Genomic DNA, 21,699 nt, shown 5'->3' on the forward strand with positions numbered 1-21,699 from the left:
TGAACATGCAGGGATGGAGCATTTGATTATCAGTGTTACCTAAGAACAGACACAAGGCAGGTAAAATCAACATGGCTGGCAGGTGTATCATTAATTCCTGGAGTTTTGTTGCAAAATACATACTCAGGCCAAGTGTGGTGGAGCACACCTGCAGTTCTGGCACCCAGATACTGAAGGCAGGGGGACTGTGAGCTGGGGGACGGCCTGGGCTACATGGTGAGACTCTTATCTCAAAAATAAAGATGGAAAAATTCGGTGAGTTGGCTGGGTCTAAAATTAAAATAAGGAAATCAATAGTTTCTCCATTTATACCAACACTGTCTCCTTAAAGGGCGTAGTGAAGTGGGGACCACACTTACTATAGCAACAGAAAAGACAGAGGGCTAAGAATAGACTTAGGAAGAGCTGCACAAAATCCATGCAAAGGAAACTCCCAAATGCTGCAGAAAGACACCAGAGAAGTCTGGAGACGGCTTCATTTTCCTCGTATGGCATGGAAGTCACAGCATTCCTTCTGCTTCAGCTTCTTAAGTGCTGAGAAGGTATGAGACAGTCTCCCGTAGCCCATCCTGGCCAAGGATTCCTGATTTTCCTGCCTCCACCTCCAGACTTCTGGGATTACATCAAACTGGTGCCACTGTTCCTATTGTGATTGTTTTTTGGGGTAGACCAGGCTAGTCTGGAACTCACAGAGATCAGCCTGCCTCTAGCTCCTGAATGCTGGGATTAAGGTGTGTGCCACCACGGCCCGGATGCCTATTGTGATTGTTGACTTAGTTTTGAAAGAGAAAAGTCAGCACTATTGCAGTTTAGAATAACCCACATCTATTAAGCGCTTCACAGAGATCTGCTAGCCAGAATTTACCACCCAGAGTTCCCTGGTTTTCATTCTACTTTTGGTCACTTATTGTAGTGTTTTGAATGAAAATGACCCCCATAGGAAATGGCACTATTAGGAAGTGTGGCCTTGTTTGAGTAGGTATGGCCTGGTCGGAGGAAGTGTGTCACTGGGGGTGGGCTTTGATGTCTCAGATGCTCAAGCCAGGCCCAGTGTCTCACTCTCTTCCTGCTTCCTGAGGATCCAGATGTAGAACTCTAAGCTACCTCTCCAGCACCATTTCTGCCTGTGTGCTACCATGTTTCCTGCCACGACAACAAGGAACTAAACCTCTGAACCTGTAAAGCAGCCCCAGTTAAATGTTTTCCTTTATAAGAGTTCCTGTGCTCACAGTGTCTCTTCACAGCTATAGACACTAACTGGGACACTTACTAAAGCTGGAGGATGATAGATACTCCTTTATGAAAAAGAGGTATGCGTGTTTGTGTGTGTATTCATGTGGATGAATATGCTTATGTGTGCATGTGGAGGCCACAGGACAACTTTTGGTATCATTCATTAGGAGCCATCCATCTTATCTTTTTCCATTCAGGAACTCTCACTAAGACCCAGGGTTTGGACTGGGATGTGGTGGTGCATTCCCTTAATCCTGGCACTCAGGAGGCAGAGGCAGGTGGATCTCTGTGAGTTTGAGGCCAACAGGTTGTAGACTAGGATGTTCTGAATTCCAGGACAGCCAGGACTACACAGAGAAACCCTGCCTTAGACTGACTGGCTGTTGAGCCCCAAGGATCATATTGTCTCCTTCTCAGGGCTGGAATTGCAAGCACTTGCCACCATGCTTGGCTATTTTCATAAGTGCTGGTGATCAAATTTAGGTTCTTACATTTTTGGACAGCTATCTCCCCAACCCCATGAACAGGGATTTTAAAATTTGGACATAATGGTGCATGCCTATAACTCTAGGATATCGGAAATAAAAGCAAATACAGGGAACCTCGAAGTCAGCTCAAGACACTCCAAGTTCTCAGCACAAAGGAGATTCATTTGCCCCAGAAGGACAGAGGGAAAAGATAAGAGACAAAGACAGGAGACAGAGGAAGAGGGAGAAGGGGAAAGGAACAAAAGAGAGGGGAGAAAAGGGACAAGTGAGAGGTTTAAGAGGTATTCATTGCTGGGGACAAAGGACTGCCTCTGGATGGAGAGGAGACAGACATGGCACATTGGAAAATGGTGTTTTATAAAGGTAAAAGGGGAAAGCCTATGTTACGATGAGGTCTTTAATTTTAACTGGGCATGTTAATTAGGTGAGCCAAAGGGGACTTTTGATTGCTGGATTTGAATAGCTTGATAGCTGGACCTTGGTAGTCAGCCCCAGGAGGAAGAAGTGACCAAATAGGAGAATAGACCTTGGTGGCCAGCTTTAGGAATGTAACCTAAGGGTTTTCAACTAGGCAAAGGGGATTGGGGAGAAGGGCAAGGCCATGTTTTCCAGGCCTGGGCTGGCTAGAGTCTCTTCAAAAATAGCATCAGGAGTTCAAATCTGGGGCTGGGGAGGTGGCCCAGCTGTTAAGAGCACTTGTTGCTCTTGCAGAGACCCGGGTTAGATTCCTAACACTCACATGAACACTCACATGTTTGGGCTGGTGGTGACCTTGGGGTTTGGAAGGTTACAGGTCCTCAAAGGTCAAGCCAGGGTAGAGGTAGAGCTCTGCTGTGGAGTACCTGCTTAGTATCACAAGGCCCTGAGTGTAATCGCCAGTACCTCTTAGCCAGAAACAAGACCCAAGGCCAAGCCACGGGCAGGCTTTGTCCACAGCAGGAAGCAGGACTCCAGGCCCTTTTCCTGTGTCTTTGTTCCTCTGCTGACTGGCACTGTGGGCTTGCCATCTGATTCTCTTCTTGTCATCACTCCTGCTGGGACATGGCGCTGCCTCCTGCTCTCCTGGTGGCTAAATTTGGCCAGCTCTGGGCACATCTTTTGTTCCATGCATCAGAGTCTGGCAACTGGCCTGGTCTCTTTCTGGGAACTAAATCACCTTAGGTTGCCCCTGGTTTGGTTTGGCTTCTCAAATCTCAAAACAACAGTTTGGATTCCTACATCACACTGTACACCAAAATAGAAGCCAAGCAAATTGATGATTTACCTGTTTTTTGTTTGTTGGTTTGGTTTTTTTTTTTTTAAGGCTGCTATACAAGTATTGAAAAGCATTGGGCATTTTAGATCACACCTCTAATCTCAGCACTCAGGAGGCAGAGGCAGGTGGACTCTGAGTTTGAGGTAGGCCTAGCTTATACAGTGAGTCCCAGGACAGCCAGGACTGTGTAGAGTGGCCCATCTAAAATAAGAAAGAAAGAAAGAAAGAAAGAAAGAAAGAAAGAAAGAAAGAAAGAAAGAAAGGAAGATGAATGAATGAGCAATAGGATATAGTATCCAAGCTCTAAAAACCATTGATGGAGGCAGGAGAATTATGAGAGTTCAAGGCCAGCCTGAGCCATATGGTGAATTTGAGTCCAGCTTGAGCTACATAGTAAGACTCTGTCTGAAAATCAAAACAAAGCAAGGGCTGATCATGTAGCTCTCTCTACCAGAGAGCACTTACCTAGCAAGTGGTGAGCCTTGAGTTATAGCCCATCACCAAAACAGCATCATAGGCAAATTCCTTTATCATTTTTGTCATAAGGACAGCCTTTTAAAATATCATTCAAGAAGTCCAGAAGCCTCCAAAGACTGATCAACTATTAAAAAAAAAAATCACACCTTTAACCTCAGCACTGGGGAGGCAGAGGCAAGGAGCTAAGGGAAGTTCAAGGCCAGCCTGGGCTACAGAATGAAATCTTATTTTAAAACAAATGGATTTAAATCTAAGTACGGTATGGGCTGGAAAGATGGCTCAATGGTTAAGAGCACTGGTTGCCCTTCCAGAGGACCTGGGTTTGATTCCCAGCACCTACATGGTGTTTCACAACCATCTGTAACTCAAGTTCCAGAGGACCCAACACTGTCTTTTGGCCTCTGTAGGCTTGGGGCTTAGGGCCATCTTGGTCACAAGTCCTGAAGGCTGTGGCCAACATGGATGAGAAACTCAAGGGAGGTGAACTGGGAGAGCCCGTATCTTAGCAGGGGTGGAGAGCTGGGCTGCTTGCTGGCTCTGCTGGAGTTCAACTTCTTTCCAACAACAGGTCCCAAACTGGCCAAACAGCAGCTTGTTCTGGCCTATCACATACTGGAAATCCTGGCCTCATGGAGTATCCTATGCAGACATGCCCTCCAAGAGCTACACAGCTCAACTCAAATACTACTTATCATCATCATCATCATCATCATCATTATAAGGAACCTCTCCCCAAGTCAGCGTATGTGCACACCAGCTCCTAGCCTCCTCTTCCTGGTATTTCACACCCTCATGAGTTCCATGAAGAATTAGAATGCCTGCTTGTCAATCACATCCAGACCAATGTCTGCATCAAGCATCCTGTGTCTCTTGAGCAATACTCACTGAAAGATAGCCACAACATTTTTCCTGGCCAAGGGAAATGTCCCCACCAAGAGCCGCATTGCCATCCTGTTTGCTACTGTGAGGGATATAAAGTTTATGACAAAATCCTTTTCTCTGAGACCACCTGGGTGCTCCACACACAGGAAAAGATGGCAGATTGTGCCAAGAATGGAGTTTGGCTCCCAGGCCCCCACAACTACTGCAACTTTGCCACCCAGCAGCAGAAGCAGAAAGATACTGCCACCCCCTCTACTGAGCTAGCCAAACAGACTGTCAAGTAGGCCTGGCAGCTGGAGTCTAGTGCCTGCTGCCTCAAGGAAGGTGGACTGACATCTTAAACAAAACAAACAATGGAAACCGGTTATATCACAGCACAGCACTCAGTTTATCTGTGCAGGGGTAGGGGGTTTCTTTTCTCCTCTTTTGTCATAACTCAGATTCATGTGTTCGTCATAAGCTTCAGCATTTTTTATGTGCCATTAAAAACAAAAAAGCCAACGGGAGGCAGAGGCAGGTGGATCTCTGTGAGTTCGAGGCCAGCCTGGTCTCCAGAGCGAGTGCCAGGATAGGCTCCAAAGCTACACAGAGAAACCCTGTCTCGAAAAACAAACAAACAAACAAACAAACAAAAAGCCAAACATTGTGGTATATACCTGTAATCCCCGAACTGCAGAGGCCGAGACAGGAAGAGCTTAAGCTCCAGGGAAACCCTATCATATACATACATACATACATACATACATACATACATACATGTTCAATAGCACACTGAGAGTTTAGATCTTGTTTGAGAAATAACTTAATTAACGAATAATAGTTATTATATATACTTTTGGGAACCAAGACGTTGCAACTTTGCAGATTAAAAAAAAATTGTAAAACATGTGTTGTGGTTTGTCATTTCGTGGTTTCTTCCCCAATTCTCTGTGCCAGGAGAAATCCACTGACTTCAGCAACAAGCTACAAGGGAGGACAGGAAGTGGAGTGTAAGATTGTGTGTGTGTGTGTGTGTGTGTGTGTTGGGGGGCAGGGGTGTCTCTAAATTTGAGAATCACCTGGGACTCAGTGAATCTCTTTCTTACTCTCCTCCTTCCTCCCTCCCTCCTTTCCTTTCCTTTCCTTTCCTTTCCTTTCCTTTCTTCCATCTCCTCTCCCTCATTGTGCGTGCGTGCGTGCGTGTGTGCGTGCGTGCGTGTGTGTGTGTGTGTGTGTGTGTGTGTGATACACACAGTGTATATGTGTGGGTTCGCATGAATGCAAAGTCCAGATGATACTCAATCAGTTCTGCTCAATCAGTCATCTCCACCTAATTCCTTTGAGACAGTCTCTCACTGAGCCTGGAGCTGAGCTGGGAGCCCACAACCTCGGTGATCCTCTTGTTTCTGCCACCCTCGGTGCTGGAGTTAGTGTTACACTCAACTTTTATTTATTTATTTTTAATGTGAATTCTGGGATCTGAACTCAGGTCCTCTTGTAGGCATAACAGGCACTCTTACCCACTGAGCCACATCTCCAGCCCTTAAAGCTCATTTCTTGTATAGACACAGCCAACAGATAACTGGTGATGCTTGTACACTAGGTGATTTTACATCGGTTGGTCAGTTAGGACTATACACTATTAGCCTATAGGACTATAGACTGTGAGAGAGGAGCTGTGCTGGCTCGTTATCCCTTTTAAACAGTAGCCCTTACTGTGGGCTTCTGGTTATGTATACCACTGCTGGGTTTTGTTTGTGATGTTGGTGGGTTTTGTTGTTTATTTGTTTTATATTGTTTTTGAGACAGGGTCTTGCTGTTTACCATTTACGCTGGTCTTGAACTCTCCATCCCTCTGCTTCAGCCTCTTCAGTACAGGGACTGATTATAGGTTTGCTCCACCACCCTCAACTATTAAAAAATATTTTGATGTGCCAGGCATGATTTTAAGCATTTCACAGCCAGTAATGCCAGTCAGCCTATCTCTTTCATCTGTAGCCCTGAAATCATACTCCTTCCTCTATCTGACCTTGTTCCCGTAAGGTTGACCTCTGTGAACGGAATCAGTGGGCTCCCTTGTAGTTTGACTTCAAATTGGCTTGATCTAGTAGAGACCTGTCAGCTAGGGTTCAGAGAGGCCCCCTTACTTGCAGGCAGGATTGCAACCCTCATGCATTCTCTGCCTTCCACCTTCTGGCTTTCTAATGGTCCTATTGGTACAAGACCTGGGATGCCTATTATTCTTTGTAAATTTACTTCACTCTGTCCTAAAAACAAACAGATAACCCGAGGCTCAACTCTTCTAGTCCTAGATTTTTAAAATTTTCTAGAAGAATCTGAAGATGCGGGTGCCATCCAGCCAATCAGTGCTAATGTAGCTCCATCTTCTGCATGAGGAATCTGAGGTTAAACAGAATTGACAGGTAGAGGAAAGAAAGGCACAGTGCAAAGCACTTTACCTCAGACTAAGCCGAGCGCCTGGAAGTCATCTCCAGAGGGAGCCAGATTCCCAACCTTCCTTCTTCCTTTAAATCTACATTGAGTGACATCGTTGTTCTGTCTGCTGAGAATCCAACATGTTTCTGAATTTGTAAAGCCAGAGAACCCTCCAGGCTTTGAGAGCACCTCAGAACCGTGATTGCAAAATCTTGTCCATTGAATGAAATATTCCGAAGCTTGGGAGTGACAGCTGATGAATCAAGTCCACCAATCAGAGTGTCATTCTGCACTGGTTACTGTGATTGGTTCGAGAATGGGCATTTGACTCAATCATAGCCAATGGTATTACTTTCTTGGGACCATGTTGGGGCATTCCCATCTTTTCTTCCAGGCTACAGCTTGGAGGAGGATAAAAGCTGGTCCTGGCTGGGATAAAGTGCTTTGACAGCACTGGGGATTGAACTGGCTTTGTATGTGTTAGGCAAGTCATCTACCACTGAGTTACAGTTCCAGCTCTGATAAAGGACCAGAAGCAGAACCAGCGAAGGAGAAAAACTGAGTTCTGCACTTTCATTTCATGCCTGGAATCTATCAGGTTTGAAATCTAACTCTTTAATTGTTAACTTTACATGAGACCAACATATTTCCTTTCCCCCATTTCTAGAGTCCCAGCCTTGCCACTTACAATGGAGAGTTCTGACACAGTGGGAGACAACCTGGAATGGGAGAAGGAGGCTGCACCAGCCAAGTAAACTTTCAGGGATCCATCAAGAACCAACACAAATATTACCATATTTGTTCAGGCTTGCAAGGAACTGTTTCGAGGTAAGCCTACCAGAGACCACCTCACAGACACTCTTAAAGCTGAAAAGAAAGTCTTTATTGCTGGCCACTTGCTGCACAAGGGACTTACCCAGGTCATGCAGCTCTTAGCCTTACAGCCTTTTGATTTTTATGCACAAAAACCATGTCCTGGTTGTCACACTTCAGTTAGCAAGAAGCAGAACTACAGAAGACAGAAAGCAAGGTTAGTATAGTTAGGGACTTCCCTGGAACTCTGGAGCAGGTCTTTGGCGGACTGGGTCTTTGCTCCCATTTTGACAGGTGTTGGGGCCTATTATTGGGTTTTAAGGTCAGAATAATGCCTGCAACATGGCGTCATTTATGCTACGGTCTGGGGGCCTGTTACAGAACTAGTTGCTCCTTTTTTTTTTTTTTAAGATGTATTTATTTATTTTGTATATAGTATTTTGACAGCATGCATGCCTGCAGGCCAGAAGAGGGCACCAGATCTCATTGCAGATGGTTGTGAGCCACCATGTGGTTGCTGGAAATTGAATTCAGGACCTCTGAAGAGCAGCCAGTGCTCTTAACCTCTAAGCCATCTCTCCAGATCCCCCTGGTTGCTCCTTTCTTATGTCCTCCCATGCTTCAAAAGCATACACACAAAAAGAAGATGACTGTATCCACTGTTGTAATTTAAGAAAGACACCGTGTGACAGGGTTCAAGCAGACAGGTTTTTTTTGTTTGTTTGTTTTGTTTTGTTTTTTGAGACAGGGTTTTTCTGTGTAGCTTTGGAGCCTGTCCTGGCACTCTCTCTGGAGACCAGGCTGGCCTCGAACTCACAGAGATCTGCCTGCCTCTGCTTCCCGAGTGCTGGGATTAAAGGCATGCGCCACTAACACCCTGCCAGACAGTTTTTTTTTAATTAGGAAAAGGGATCATAAAAAGGGGAAAGAGAAGGAAGAGAATAACAACAGAAGAGAGAAAAGAGGGGAGACAGATGAGAGAGAGAGGGAGAAAGAGAGAGGAACAGACAGAGAGAGGGAGAGAAAGAGAGACGGATGGGAGTGGGCAGGGCCCTTTTAAAAGGGAACATAGTGAATATACACAGGTGGTGCTCTTAGTGGCTGCAGCTGAGGATCTATCCTGTCAGGGCCCCAAGGACAGGCCAGTACAGATACCTGAATACTAACATATACCTCTACTACAGCCCTCTCCACACTGTGTTAGAGGTGCCTGTCACTGATACCTTTCCTTTATTCAACAAGTTTTCTGAGTCATGTTCATTTTGGAAGTTTTAGTTTTGAGTAAAATGCCTGATGCCAGGTTGCTATTAACTCTTTTAACATTTGCTGACTGAATAACAGAATAAAGAAGGGCAGAGCAGAAACAATAGCAACAGGCAGGAGAAGATGGATGGGGGCTGCCCCAGTACTGCCAACAAAAAGTAATCATGATCTTAAATCTTTTTTTGGAACAAGATGGGCTTGATATCAATATTAAATAACAAAATGTTATTTAGTTGACCTGGGCAAAAATCCCTGGGGTGAGATTACTAATAGCTGCCATTTGTTGCATGTCTCATTGGCAGGTGTTTTATAATACGTTGAATTAAAGCTTCCCCCAGCTTGGCAATGGAAGGACAGAGCGAGGAAGGATGGTGTCTCTGGGCTGTTCAGTTTCTTTAGCTTCAAGAGAACATATTTTAAGCTGATCAAAGAAGCTCCATCTTCCTCAACTATGGCTGGATCAAGGATGGGCAGACCTAGGCCATGAGGATCTTATTCTCTGAGAAAGACAGCAACCTAGAGCAAGAAGTCCAGGGAGGGGAATGGGGACAAGAGATGTGAGAAAATGACCACATGACAGGATTCTTTCTGATCAAGTGGAAAATTTTATTTTTTCCAGGGTAGCTTATATAGTCAGTAGTATGGGGTAAAGGGGAGGGGGAGAAAAGGCCAAGAGCCAGGTGTTAGTTTAAGCAGGATGTTAGAAAACTATAGAAAGAGGATGTTGGCAGGGTAAAAGTTCATGGGTGGTGGGGAGAGGGAGGCTTACCTAGGTGAGCGGTGGGAAGAAGGAGGGTTGCTTAGGTGAGTGGGCTTGTGGTTGGAACAAAGGATTGACGTCTGGGTCATGTTGTTCCTTCTGGGTGCTCATGCCAAGCTGTATGGCTTCCAACATATTCCCCCTACCTTGTATTAAAGGAAAAGGCCAAGTTTTGCAGCAGAGGGGGATAGAGGCCTGGCCCCCTAGCAGATTGGGCAGGGTAGATTCTTGTGCCCCTCAGGACAGGTACTTGGATCCATCCCAGGAGTTTGGTAGCCCTATGCTCTTTTGTGGGGGCAGGGAGATGGAACATCGACCCTGTTGCACGCAGGCATTTTCCTCGAAAGGTGTGATCTTAATCTTTCTGCAGTACCATTTGGGTCTGCACCTCTGAAGCTAGCCTTGGTGGTCATGAGCCTAGTTCCATTTCGGGCAGAACAGCCCAAAGCAAGTGATGTTGGGGTAGCCAAGGTCATCCTCCTGGGAGAAGAGTTTATGATAATGAACCTGAATAGGCCTAGTGGCAGACTCTGCCTGCTGTTTGATAAAGGCCACTAGTCTGTTGAAGGCCCAAGGGCCAAAGGATACCAATAGCAGAAGTCCCACAAGGAGTCCCAGGAGGGAAGGTAGGAGGGTGCTAAGCCATGGGGAAGTGGAGAACCAGTTTTGGAGAACTGTTGTTCTCTTGCCTTTTGGCATTTTTTTCTAAGCCCTCTCTGAGTCTGGCCATGATGTCTTTAATGACTACTGAACAGTTAACGTAAAAACAACATTCCTCTCTGAGGGCAGCACAGAGGCCCCCTTGTTGGAGGAGGAATAGATCTAGGCCTCTTCTGTTTTGTAGGACTACCTCAGCTAGAGATTGTAGGGATTCTTCCAAGTAGGCTATCTGGTTCTGAAGTTCCTTAACATCTCAATCTATAGTGACACTGAGCTCAGTATAGCTGGATGAGCCAATGATGAGGGAAGAGGTCCCAGTACCTGCTCCTACAGCTCCCAAGCCTAGGAGGACAGCAATTGTAACTACTGGTATAGTTCCTTGCATCTGTGAGGATGGGAAAGGGCAGAGGTCTCCCTTTGGATTATTCCCAGAAGTGAAAGAATTTGTCAGGCTGGTAATAAGCGAGACGAGAACAACCTGCACAAGAATGCAGAATGCCACCTCCACAAAGATATAGGTGGAAAGGCAGGGAGTGAGGCCATTGAGGCAGGCCCACCAGGCATTGCTAGGAGGAATCAGCAGGGGACAGGGTAAGGGTGCAGAGATAAGAAGGGGTTAAGGGGGGTCTGGAGAGATGGCTCAGAGGTTAAGAGCACTGACTGCTCTTCCAGAGGTCCTGAGTTCAATTCCCAGCAACCACATGGTGGCTCACAGCCATCTGGTGCCCTTTTCTAGTGTGCAGATACACATGGAAGCAGAATGTTGTATACATAATAAATAAATAAAATATCAAAAAAGAAGGGGTTAAGGGAATTGAAAGTGGGGGGTGACAGAGTCCAGAACCCATGAGCTGGCTAAGGGTGAGTTTGGAGGTGAGGTTTTCAGGAGGAGAAGGGTGGCTATTTTATCTCAGCATGCCAGTATTTATCTCAGCATTTCCTCTTCTCCATGCATATATCCAAACGATCCAGTAGCCATCTTGTTTTATTGTTTCCCTATAAGAAAGCACAAACATTTCCTCCACCCCAAATTGGGTCCTTTTACTGTTTAGTGTATAGGTTGTTTTTATTACTTTTGGAACTCCCATGTAAGGAAAAATCATGGAATAGTTAGTTGTCATATGTTTAGAAATTTAAATATCAATTGCCATGTGTATATATTGTAATTTGTCAAATTTTGTAATATTAGTAGCATCCATTTGCCATAGATGACTAGGAAGTAGACCTCTAGGGTTTATTTCTAAATTAGTTACAGATAAACATTGTGGGTACACCTAATTATTTGGCAATTTTGACGAGTAGTCTCTCTAGTTAAACCAAATTGTTTTCTTAGAGTTTTTGTTATTTTAATGATGAAAGTTATGAGACTGTAGAGTTCTCTCTATCTAAGACAAATCGACCAATTTTATTAATTGATCTGTTGATTCGTTCCCTTCAGCCAGTAGGTAGGGAAAGGCCTGAATGGGCTCCCTAATGTGACCCACAAAACATGGCAATTTTTGTAGAAGAATAGTATTTTGAATTTGTTTAAATAACATTTTAACCTGATAATCATAGTTTTTATGTATAGAATTGTCTCTATTAAAGAGCCTTAAAAAATGATTATTAGTATATAATTTAAATGAATCATTTTATTAGACGTTGAAAGACCATTGTAACAGCTTGTAACTTGATGACCTAAGCTGTAGTTGGAGCAGTCTGTTCTGTATATTTTTTTTTCCATTTATAATATAAGCTGTTCTTAGAAGAACCGTCAGTAAAAAATTGACATAGTATTTTATGAGATTGTTTCTTATTATTTTTGAAGAAAAATGTATTAGTATAAACTGTAACAGCCTATGAGCTGTAATTGATTATCAATGGTCCCTGAAAATTTAGCAAAAACAATTGCCCACTGAATCATTATTTAGAAATAACCAATTAACTTGTTGCTTGACATAAGTAACATAATTTTTTATCTTTGAGCCTTAAATTCTTTAGAATTTAGCATATGTCCCAAACAATTTTTGAAAATTTACTTAAAGGTTTTTGAGCAGCTTTTTCTAATCCATCCTGTTAAACTTTTTATTAGCTTACATTAAAAACTTAGGAGGATTTTTGTATCCTCTCATCTGCCAAATTTTATAGAATTATCCACATAGATCCCTCTTTGCCCCTAAGTCAACGGGGCTGATTGGATGCTCTTTTTAATTATATTTAAGGCAATTTAAGTAGCTTTTTAACTGTATCTGAAGTAATTTAAGTATATATATATATATACATATATATATACATATATATATATGTACATACATATACACATTTGTAAATCATATCCAAGGCAATTTAAGCAGGTTTTTTTTGTCAGCATTTATGCATTCACAATCATATATCATGCATTCAGGTGTGGCTACACCATACACACAGAGCAAGCACACATTTTTTATCTCTCCTTTTGCCCAGGTTATGACCAGTCTGTTGAAATGAAAAATCCCTAATTGAAGTTTCTTGTAACATAGCAGTTATAGCCAATTCTTGAATTATGAGCATCCAAAATTTAAACATATCCAAATTTTTCTATGTTGTCTTTCTTTTTCCATAAGGTCTTAAAACGGTTTTCTGACTGGCTGTATTAATAGTAATTTCTATATATTTGATCGGTCATCAGTGAGACAGAAAAGGGAGTAGCTCCCAAAGGCTGCAAGTGTTTTGGTTTTGGCCTTGGCCTCCCTTGCCTTTTGCCCTCTGGGCTTGGGCTGACCTGTTGTAAATGATCTGTGGCTGCCTGCTGTGGCTGTAAATTTCTTATCTTTTGTGAGAGTAATTTGGCTAAATCATTAAAGTCTCCTGGCCCTTGCTGAACTCCACCACTAGCTCATTGCCTCTCTGTATTTCCAGGTAAAAATGAGGGAGGTGCGTAGTTTAATTCTGTTGGGTTAGCATCTGTTGATGGTGTAGTTTGTACCCCAGATACATATATGGTTTAGCAGTTTGAATTTTATCAGGTATTATTTGGAGCCCTCTTTGAGTTAGGCTGGAAGTTAAATCTAGCAAGCACAGGGAAAGTTGCTTCTGCTGGGCAGCAGCCAAAGAATGTAAACCGAAGGCCACTTTTTTCTAATAGGATTAACAGCAACAAATTTTTAGCATAAGGTGGGGCTGTTGGCCATGTCCTGAAGGCAAAACCCTGGCATCGGGCCCTGGAAATTAACCTGGAGACCAGTAAAGGCAAAGTGAGGCTTATCCTCAGGGTGTAGGGGAATGGTGAAAAAGCAGTCTTTAAGATCTTGGGGCCCAGGGCTGGCTCCGTTGGAAGTTTCCCTGCTGTCGTGGGGGTAAGGGTTAGTTTTAGATCTGCATTGTGCAGCTTAATGTTTGCCTTTATGGCAACGCCAGCACACAGTAGGGGGAGGCAGCCGACCTGAAGCTGTAATTGCAGGAGTTCAGGGAGCAGGGCATTCTCTAAAGAAGTGATCAGGTTGTTTGCAATTAAAGCAAGTTTTTGGTTGTTGATTAAGCCCCTGCCATTACAGGCCAAATGTTTAACAAATGGACAGGTTTTAGAAGACACTTTCTTTTGATTTCGGTGAGCAAAGTCCCTGCAATTCTCCATAAACTTAATTTTGCATAAGACAAAATCTCCTCCTGAGAGGGAAGCACGATCTAGCAAGTGTTGGTCTTTAGGGAGTAATCATTTGTCACTATAACTCTCTGGGAGGGTAAGGGTTGATGGGGCAGTGGGTACATAGTTACAAGAACAAGCTGAACTGAAAGCCGCTCTGGATGGGAGGCCGGAATTTTTCCTTACCAACTCTCTTTTATCTATTTACATCAATAGTGGTTCCCTCTTGGGGGAACCTAAGACAGAGATTCCCTATGTAATCTAAATATTTATTAAATATTTTTTTCTTAACCCTAGTTCTTAGCGTCTTGTCTGAAGACAGACACAAGAACCTTCTCTGGTCCAAAGACTTGATAGTAATCTTGTAGGCAATTACCTACTCTAGCTCAATTAATTTCATTAATCGTCCCTTCCTGTGGAAACCAAGGACAGAGGTCTCCAACAAAGATGAAAAATTTCCTTAATTGTTTCTGTTTAACCCGGGTTCTTCGCGTCTTGAGGGATTCTTTGATCCCAGAAAGATCCAAATCTTCCTTGCTATGTGCTTGTCCCATTACTCACCGCTGCCTCAGGTGGTGTTCATGAACCCTAAGATCCCGAGCGCTGGGTAAGGCTGCTGGGTGTTTTCCCCTCAAGACCCACAATCGACCATGTTGCGGGCGCCTCAGTGCGTGGACCGGACGTCCCTCTAATGAACACTGAAATTCTCCTCTCCTGGAACAGTTGAGCCCCACGTTGCAGGTGCCAGTTGCAGTTGTCCCGACCGGCAAGACAGCAACCTAGAGCAAGAAGTCCAGGGAGGGGAATGGGGACAAGAGATGCGAGAAAATGACCACAAGACAGGATTCTGATCAAGTGGCCAAGTTTATTTTTTCCAGGCAGCTTATATAGTCAGTAGTATGGGGTAAAGGAGAGGGGGAGAAAAGGCCAAGAGCCAGGTGTTAGTTTAAGCAGGATGTTATAAAACTATAGAAAGAGGATGTTGGCAGGGTAAAAGTTCATGGGTGGTGGGGAGAGGGAGGCTTACCTAGGTGAGTGGTGGGACGCTGGAGGGTTGCTTAGGTGAGTGGTGGGATGCGGGAGATTTGCTTAGGTAAGTGGTCCTGTGGTTGGAACAAAGGATTGATGGATTGACGTCTGGGTCATGTTGTTCCTTATGGGTGCTCATGCTTCTAGAAGCCATTTATAATCAAAAGACAGTTCTATAACTATGTGGCTTGCCAAGTTTGGCCTAAAGGTTCATGCCAAGATGTATGGCTCCCAACATATAACAAAAACAGTTGTCAAGTAAGAATTATAGTTACCATATCCAGTCCATTTGCATTTGGCAAATTTAGAGAAAATGTTCTATTATTTAAATGTTCTTATCTTTGTTAGTCTAACTAAGGTTTTATACCTAATTTACCTCTTATCATAACTAAGGGAAACTTTAAGTCTAATTATTTAGTCTTTAACTCCCTCAAAGACCCCAGAAGATTGAAATGTTACCTAACAACAGGGACACCTGGGTATCTGGATAGTCACCCAAAGTTCTTCTATAACATTGGGCATCCAACTTTGGCCCACAGGCCTAGTATATCTGATACACATTTCTGAGAAGCAGGGAATTTTGAAGGACTGCTGTACCTTGTCTTAGCAAAGTTTGACAGTCACTTTTTTGTTGTTGTTGTTGTTGATGTTTTGAGACAGGGTTTCTCTGGGTAGCTTTGGAGCCTATCCTGACACTCGCTCTGGAGACCAGGCTGGCCTGGAACTCACAGAGATCCTCCTGCCTCTGCCTCCTGAGTGCTGGGATTAAAGGCGTGAGCCACCAACGCCCGGCTTTTTTTTGCATTTTATTGGTCCAGTTTGGACATTATATTGTCAGTAATTGAGACAAGGGCAGTTTCTTTGCCCAGATTGCTAGCTTTTGCCATAAAGAAAGTAAACTCCATACCAAGGTTCTTCTATGTCCATCATCTTATTTGAAGTAAATTGGTCCTGGTAGGAGAAGATGTGTCTCACTGTCAAGAAAAGCCTTATGCTATTAAAACATTTTAAATGCCATATTCTATATTAAAAACATATCTAGCCCGGCATTGGTGGCGCACACCTTTAATCCCAGCACTCGGGAGGCAGAGGCAGGAAGATCTCTGTGAATTTGAGGCCAGGGTGGTCTCCAGAGTGAGTGCCAGGATAGGCTCCAAAGCTACACAGAGAAACCCTGTCTCGAAAAACAACAAAACAAAATATCTAACATGACTGTAAGTTTTGTTGAAACAGGTGGTTAACTATTAATCTATATAATATTAATATATTTTATATTTTTAAATGAGTTGCATAAACACAATACCCCAACAAGAGTAGATTATATTATATATATATATATATATATATATATATATTAACAAAATTAACTTTAAATTTGTGTCAATAAACCAAAACCCATACCAATGCAAAATATTTAAGACTAGTAGTTGCCTTTTTAGTTTAAAAGTAGATCCAATAATCTTTGATCCTATCACTTCTATATTCCCTTTTTTCTTTTCAGAATGAGATCCCTGAATCTACTTTGTTCATTTTTTTTCCTGATCATTGCCAATAACAACTTGTAAACACTACCCCCACCTTAAATGATGATAAAGCCAGGCGTTGGTGGCGCATGCCTTTAGTCCCAGCATTCGGGAGGCAGAGGCAGAGGCAGAGGCAGAGGCAGAGGCAGAGGCAGAGGCAGAGGCAGAGCAGAGGCAGAGGCAGAGGCAGAGAGGGCAGAGAGGCAGAGAGGCAGAGGCAGAGAGGCAGAGGCAGAGAGGCAGAGGCAGAGGCAGAGGCAGAGGCAGGCAGATCTCTGTGAGTTTGAAGTCAGCTTTCTCTACAAGAGCTAGTTCCAGGACAGGCTCCAAACCTACAGAGAAACCCTGTCTCAAAAAAACCAAAGGAAACCCCCCCCCCAAAAAAAAAAAGAAAAAAGAAAAAACAAAACAAAACATAATGATGGTAAAGATCCATAACCCATCACCCATCTCTTGGGAAAGTGGGCATCATTCCCTAGACTTCCTGTTGTCTGTGGGCACTGGTATCTTTGGAGGAACCTTGAGAAAATTAGGATAATGGTTAAGTCCTGGCTGGAGTAGTTTGTGAGGCAAGATCATCTCAGAAGCTGTTCTGGATGCAGAACTCTGAGAAAACAGCAACAGAGGCATTCTGAGATGCTGGATCACTTGGGCCATCTGTTTTTTTTATTGGTGTTTGGTCCCCTTGTTCTGAAAATACATAAACTTTTTTTTTGTTCGTTTGTTTTTTTCCAGACAGGGTTTCTCTGTGGCTTTGGAGGCTGTCCTGGAACTAGCTCTTGTAGACCAAGTTTATCTGGAACTCACAGAGATCCACCTGCCTCTGCCTCCCGAGTGCTGGAATTAAAGGCGTGCACCACCACTGACTGGCCTCTTTTCCATTTTTATAATTTTAGCTTCTTTGTAAAAAATTAGGTGTTAATAGGTGTGTGGATTAATAACAGGGTCTTCAATTCAATTTTATTGGTCCACTGTCTGTTTTTATGCCAATACCAAGCTGTTTTCATTACTGCAGCTCTATGGTAGTGTTTGAAGTCAGGGATGGTGATGCCTCCCAAAGTTCCTTTATTGTACTGGTTTGTTTTGGCTATTCTGTGATTTTTGTTTTTCCACATGAAGTTTGGTATTGTTCTCTCAAGGTCTGTGAAGAATTGTGCTGGGATTTTGATGGGAATTGTACTGAATCTGTAGATTGTTTTTGGTAAGATTGCCTTTTTTGCTATGTTGATCATACCTATCCAAAGCATAGGAGATATTTCCATTTTCTAATACCTTCTTAAATTTCTTTCTTCTAAGACTTAAAGTTCTTGTTATACAGGTTTTTCACTTGTTTGGTTAGAGTTACCATAAAATATTTTACATTATTTGTGGCTATTGTAAAGGGTGATATTTCTCTGATTTCTTTCTCAGCCCGTTTATCACCTGTATGTAGGAGGGGTACTGATTTTTTTAAAAGCTAATCTTGTATCCTGCTACATTACTGAAAGTGTTTATCAGTTGTAGGAGTTCCCTGGTAGAATTTTTGGAGTCTCTTATGTATATTAACATATCATCAGCAAATAGCAAGTTTGACTTCTTCTTTTCCAATTTGTATCCCCTTAATCTCTATTTGTTATTTTACTGCTCTAGCTAGAACTTTGAGTACTATATTGAATAGATATGGTCTCTCCTTTCTTGGACAGCCTTTCTTGTTCCCGATTTCAGTGGGATCATTCTGAGCTTCTCTCCATTTAGTTTGATGTTGACTGTTGGCTTGCTGTATGTTTACTTTATTTTTTTTCAACTTTTTTAATTTGAATTAGAAACAGGATTGATTTACTTCTCCCACTTGTCCTCCCCTACCACCCCCCCCATCTAAAACCCTATCTATCACATATCCTTTCTGCTCTCCCTGGATGATGAGGCTTTCCATAGGGTGTCATCAATGTCTATTGTATCCTTTGGGATAAGGCCTAGGCCCACGCCCCTGTGTGTTGGCTCAGGGAGTATTCCTCTATATGGAATGGGCTCCCAAAGTCCACACCTATGCTAGGGATAAGTACTGAACTTCTACAGGAGGTCCCGTAGATTTCCAAGGTTTCCTCACAGAATCCCATGTTCCTGGGGTCTGGATCAGTCCCATGCTGGTATTCCAGCTGTCAGTCTGGGGAGTAAGAGTTCCCTGATGTTCAAGTCAGCTGTTTCTGTGGGTTTCACTAGCCTGGTCTGGACCCCTGTGCTCTTCACTCGTCCTTCTCTGAATCTGGGTTTCAGTTCAGTTTGGTGATTAGTTGTGGGTATTATGTTTAGGTATATTCTTGTATCCCTGTTCTCTCAAGACCTTTATCATGAAGGGGTGTTGGATTTTGTTGAAGGCTTTTTCAGCATCTAATAAGATGATCATGTGCTTTCTCTTTCTTTCAGTTTGTTTATATGGTGGATTACATCAATAGATTTTCATATGTTGGACCATCCCTGCATCTTTGGGATGAATCCTACTTGGTCATGGTGGGTGATTTTTCTGATGTGTTCTTGCCAGTATTTTACTGAGTATGTTTTTAAATATTTTTATTTGTTTATTTTATGTGTATGAGTGCTTTGTTTTCATCCATACCAGAAGAGGGCACCAGATCTCATTACAGATGGTTGTGAGCCACCATGTGGTTACTGGGAATGGAACTCAGGACCTCTGGAAGAGCAGCCAGTCAGTGCTCTTAACTGCTGAGCCAACTCTCCAGCCCTACTGAGTATCTTGTATCCGTGTTCATGAGGGAGATTGATCTGCAATTCTATTTCTTAGTCATGTCTTTGTGTGGTTTGGGTATTAGAGTAACTGTAGCCTCATAAAAAGTTTGCCAATGTTCCTTCTGTTTCTATTGTGTGCAACAATTTAAGGAATATTGGTATTAGTTCTTCTTTGAAATTCCGGTAGAATTCTGTACTGAACCAACTAGCCCCAGCTTTTTTTTTTTGGTTGGGAGACTTTTGATGACTGGTTCTATTTTCTTAGGGGTTATAGGTCTATTTAATTTTTTTATATGGCCTTGATTTAATTTTGGTATGTGGTACTTATCGAGAAAATTGTCCATTTCCTTTAAAATTTCCAATTTTGTGGAATACAGGTTTTTGAAGTATGACCTGATGATTCTCTGGATTTCCTCAGTGTCTGTTGTAATGTCCCCTTTTCATTTCTGATTTTGTTAATTTGGATATTCTGTCTCTCTGCCTTTTGGTTAGTTTGGATAAAAGTTTGTCTATCCTTTTGATTTTCTTGCAGAATCAACTCTCTGTCTCATTGATTCTTTGTATTGTTTTCTTTGTTTCTATTTTGTTGATTTCAGTTCTCAATTTATTTCCTGCTGTCCATTCCTCCTGGGTGAATTTGCTTCTTTTTTTCCTAGAGTTTACAGGTGTTCTGTTGTTTTTCTGGTGTGGAATCTCTCCAGCTTCTTTACGTAGGTGTTTAGTGCTATGAACTTTCCTCTTAGCACTGCTTTCATTGCGTCCCATATTTTTGGTATGTTGTTCCGTCATTTTCATTGAATTGTAGGAAGTCTTTAGTTTCTTTCTTTATTTCTTCCTTGACCCAGTGGTGATTCAGTTGAGCATTGTTCAATTTCCATGAGTTTGAGGGGGTTCTGGAATTAGTGTTGTTGTTGAATTCTAACTTTAAGACATGGTAATCTGATAAGATACAGGGGGTATTCCAATTTTTTGTATCTGTTGATGTTTGCTTTGTTACTGAGTATTGGTCAAGTTTAGAGAAGGATCCATGAAGTGCTGAGAAGAAGGAGTGTAAATGGAGTTCTTAATTGGTCTTAGTAATTAAAAACCCGGAGTCAGATATAGAGGAAAGTGCTGAGAGATCAGAGAGAAGAAGGAGCAAGCCACTACCACACTTTACTTCCTGTCTGTTTGTACAGACCTCCAGACCTGTATGGCTAACTAGCTAGTGGCAAACTTCATTCTCTGACCCTCAGACAGTCTTTATTTGTACAAGCAAGATATCACCAAAAAGGTACTTTCTTTTTTTGGATGGAATGTTCTATAAATGTCTGTTAAGTCCATTTGAGTCATAATATCTGTTAGTTCCTTTATTTCCCTGTTAAGTTTCCATTTGGCAGACCTGTCCTAGTGAGAGTGGGGTGTTGAAGTCTCCCACTACTAGTGTGTGGGGCTTAATGTGTGGTTTAAGCTTTAGTAATGTTTCTTTTATAAATGAGGGTGCCCTTATATTTGGGGCATAGATGTTCAGAAATGAGACTTCATCTTGATGGATTTTTCCTGTGATGGATATGTAATGTCCTTATTTGTGTCTTTCGACTAATTTTAGTTTGAAGTTCATTTTGTTAGATATTAGGATAGCTACTACACATACTTGTTTCTTAGGTCCAATTGATTGGAGAATCTTTTCCCAACCCTTTACTCTGAGGTAACTTCTGTATTTGAAGTTGAGGTGTGTTTCTTGTATACAGAAGAAGGATGGATCTTGTTTTTGAATCCAATTTGTTAGCCTGTGTCTTTTTATAGGCAAATTGAGTTCTTTGATATTGTAAGACCCTCGAAAAGCTCAGGCTTCCAGGATCTTAGCCCAGGACCACGGCCACCCCAATCACAGAATGGAGGCAAAAGCTTGATGCAAATTGCATGAGGCTTTATTGTAACTAGCTAACCCCATGTTAGCTTGGGTCTTTGATCCACCCGCCATGTCATATGGCTAGCAAAGACAGTTCGAAGCCGATGCGTACAGATCTTTATAGGGCAGCATAAGGGGAGTGTCTAGGGGTACGCACAGGTTCAGGATTGGTGTGCCTCCAGGCTTGGAGGGTTTGCCCTGTGTTGATTGGTCAACTGGTTGTTATGGCCCACAGGCCCTCCCAGGGTGGTTGCTATGCTCTCTGCGTCATTGCTGTGCGCTTGTCTGTAAAGCACACCCAGAGCCATAAAGCATAGTGCCACCAGCTAACTTCTGATTGGTTCCTTGCCACAAGGCAGGCATCTGACCTCTAAGTGACCAAGGCATATGTGTTCGGCTGTTATGGCTGCCGAAATGGGGAGCTGGCCCCTTCAATATTAAGGGACATTATTGACCAGTAGTTACTAGTTCCTGTTGTTTTTGGTGGTGGTGGTGATGGTATTGTGTGTATGTTTCCCTTCTTTGGGATTTGCTGGTGTGGGATTATATATTGCCTATGTTTTTGTGGGTGTAACTAACATTCTTGGGTTGGAGTTTTCCTTCTAGTACTTTTTGTAGGGCTGGATTTGTGGATAGGTATTGTCTAAATCTGGTCTTGTCATGGAATATCTTGTTTTCTCTATCT

The 21,699-nt window shown here is 42.8% G+C and overlaps 1 pseudogene; it reads left to right on the plus strand.

The window, feature by feature from the left end:
• Window positions 1–488: 488 nt before the first annotated feature.
• Window positions 489–4,676, plus strand: LOC118238485 (annotated as a pseudogene).
• Window positions 4,677–21,699: the final 17,023 nt, after the last annotated feature.

The sequence above is a fragment of the Cricetulus griseus genome, chromosome 3 (assembly GCF_003668045.3).
Source record: "Cricetulus griseus strain 17A/GY chromosome 3, alternate assembly CriGri-PICRH-1.0, whole genome shotgun sequence".
NCBI lineage: Eukaryota > Metazoa > Chordata > Mammalia > Rodentia > Cricetidae > Cricetulus > Cricetulus griseus.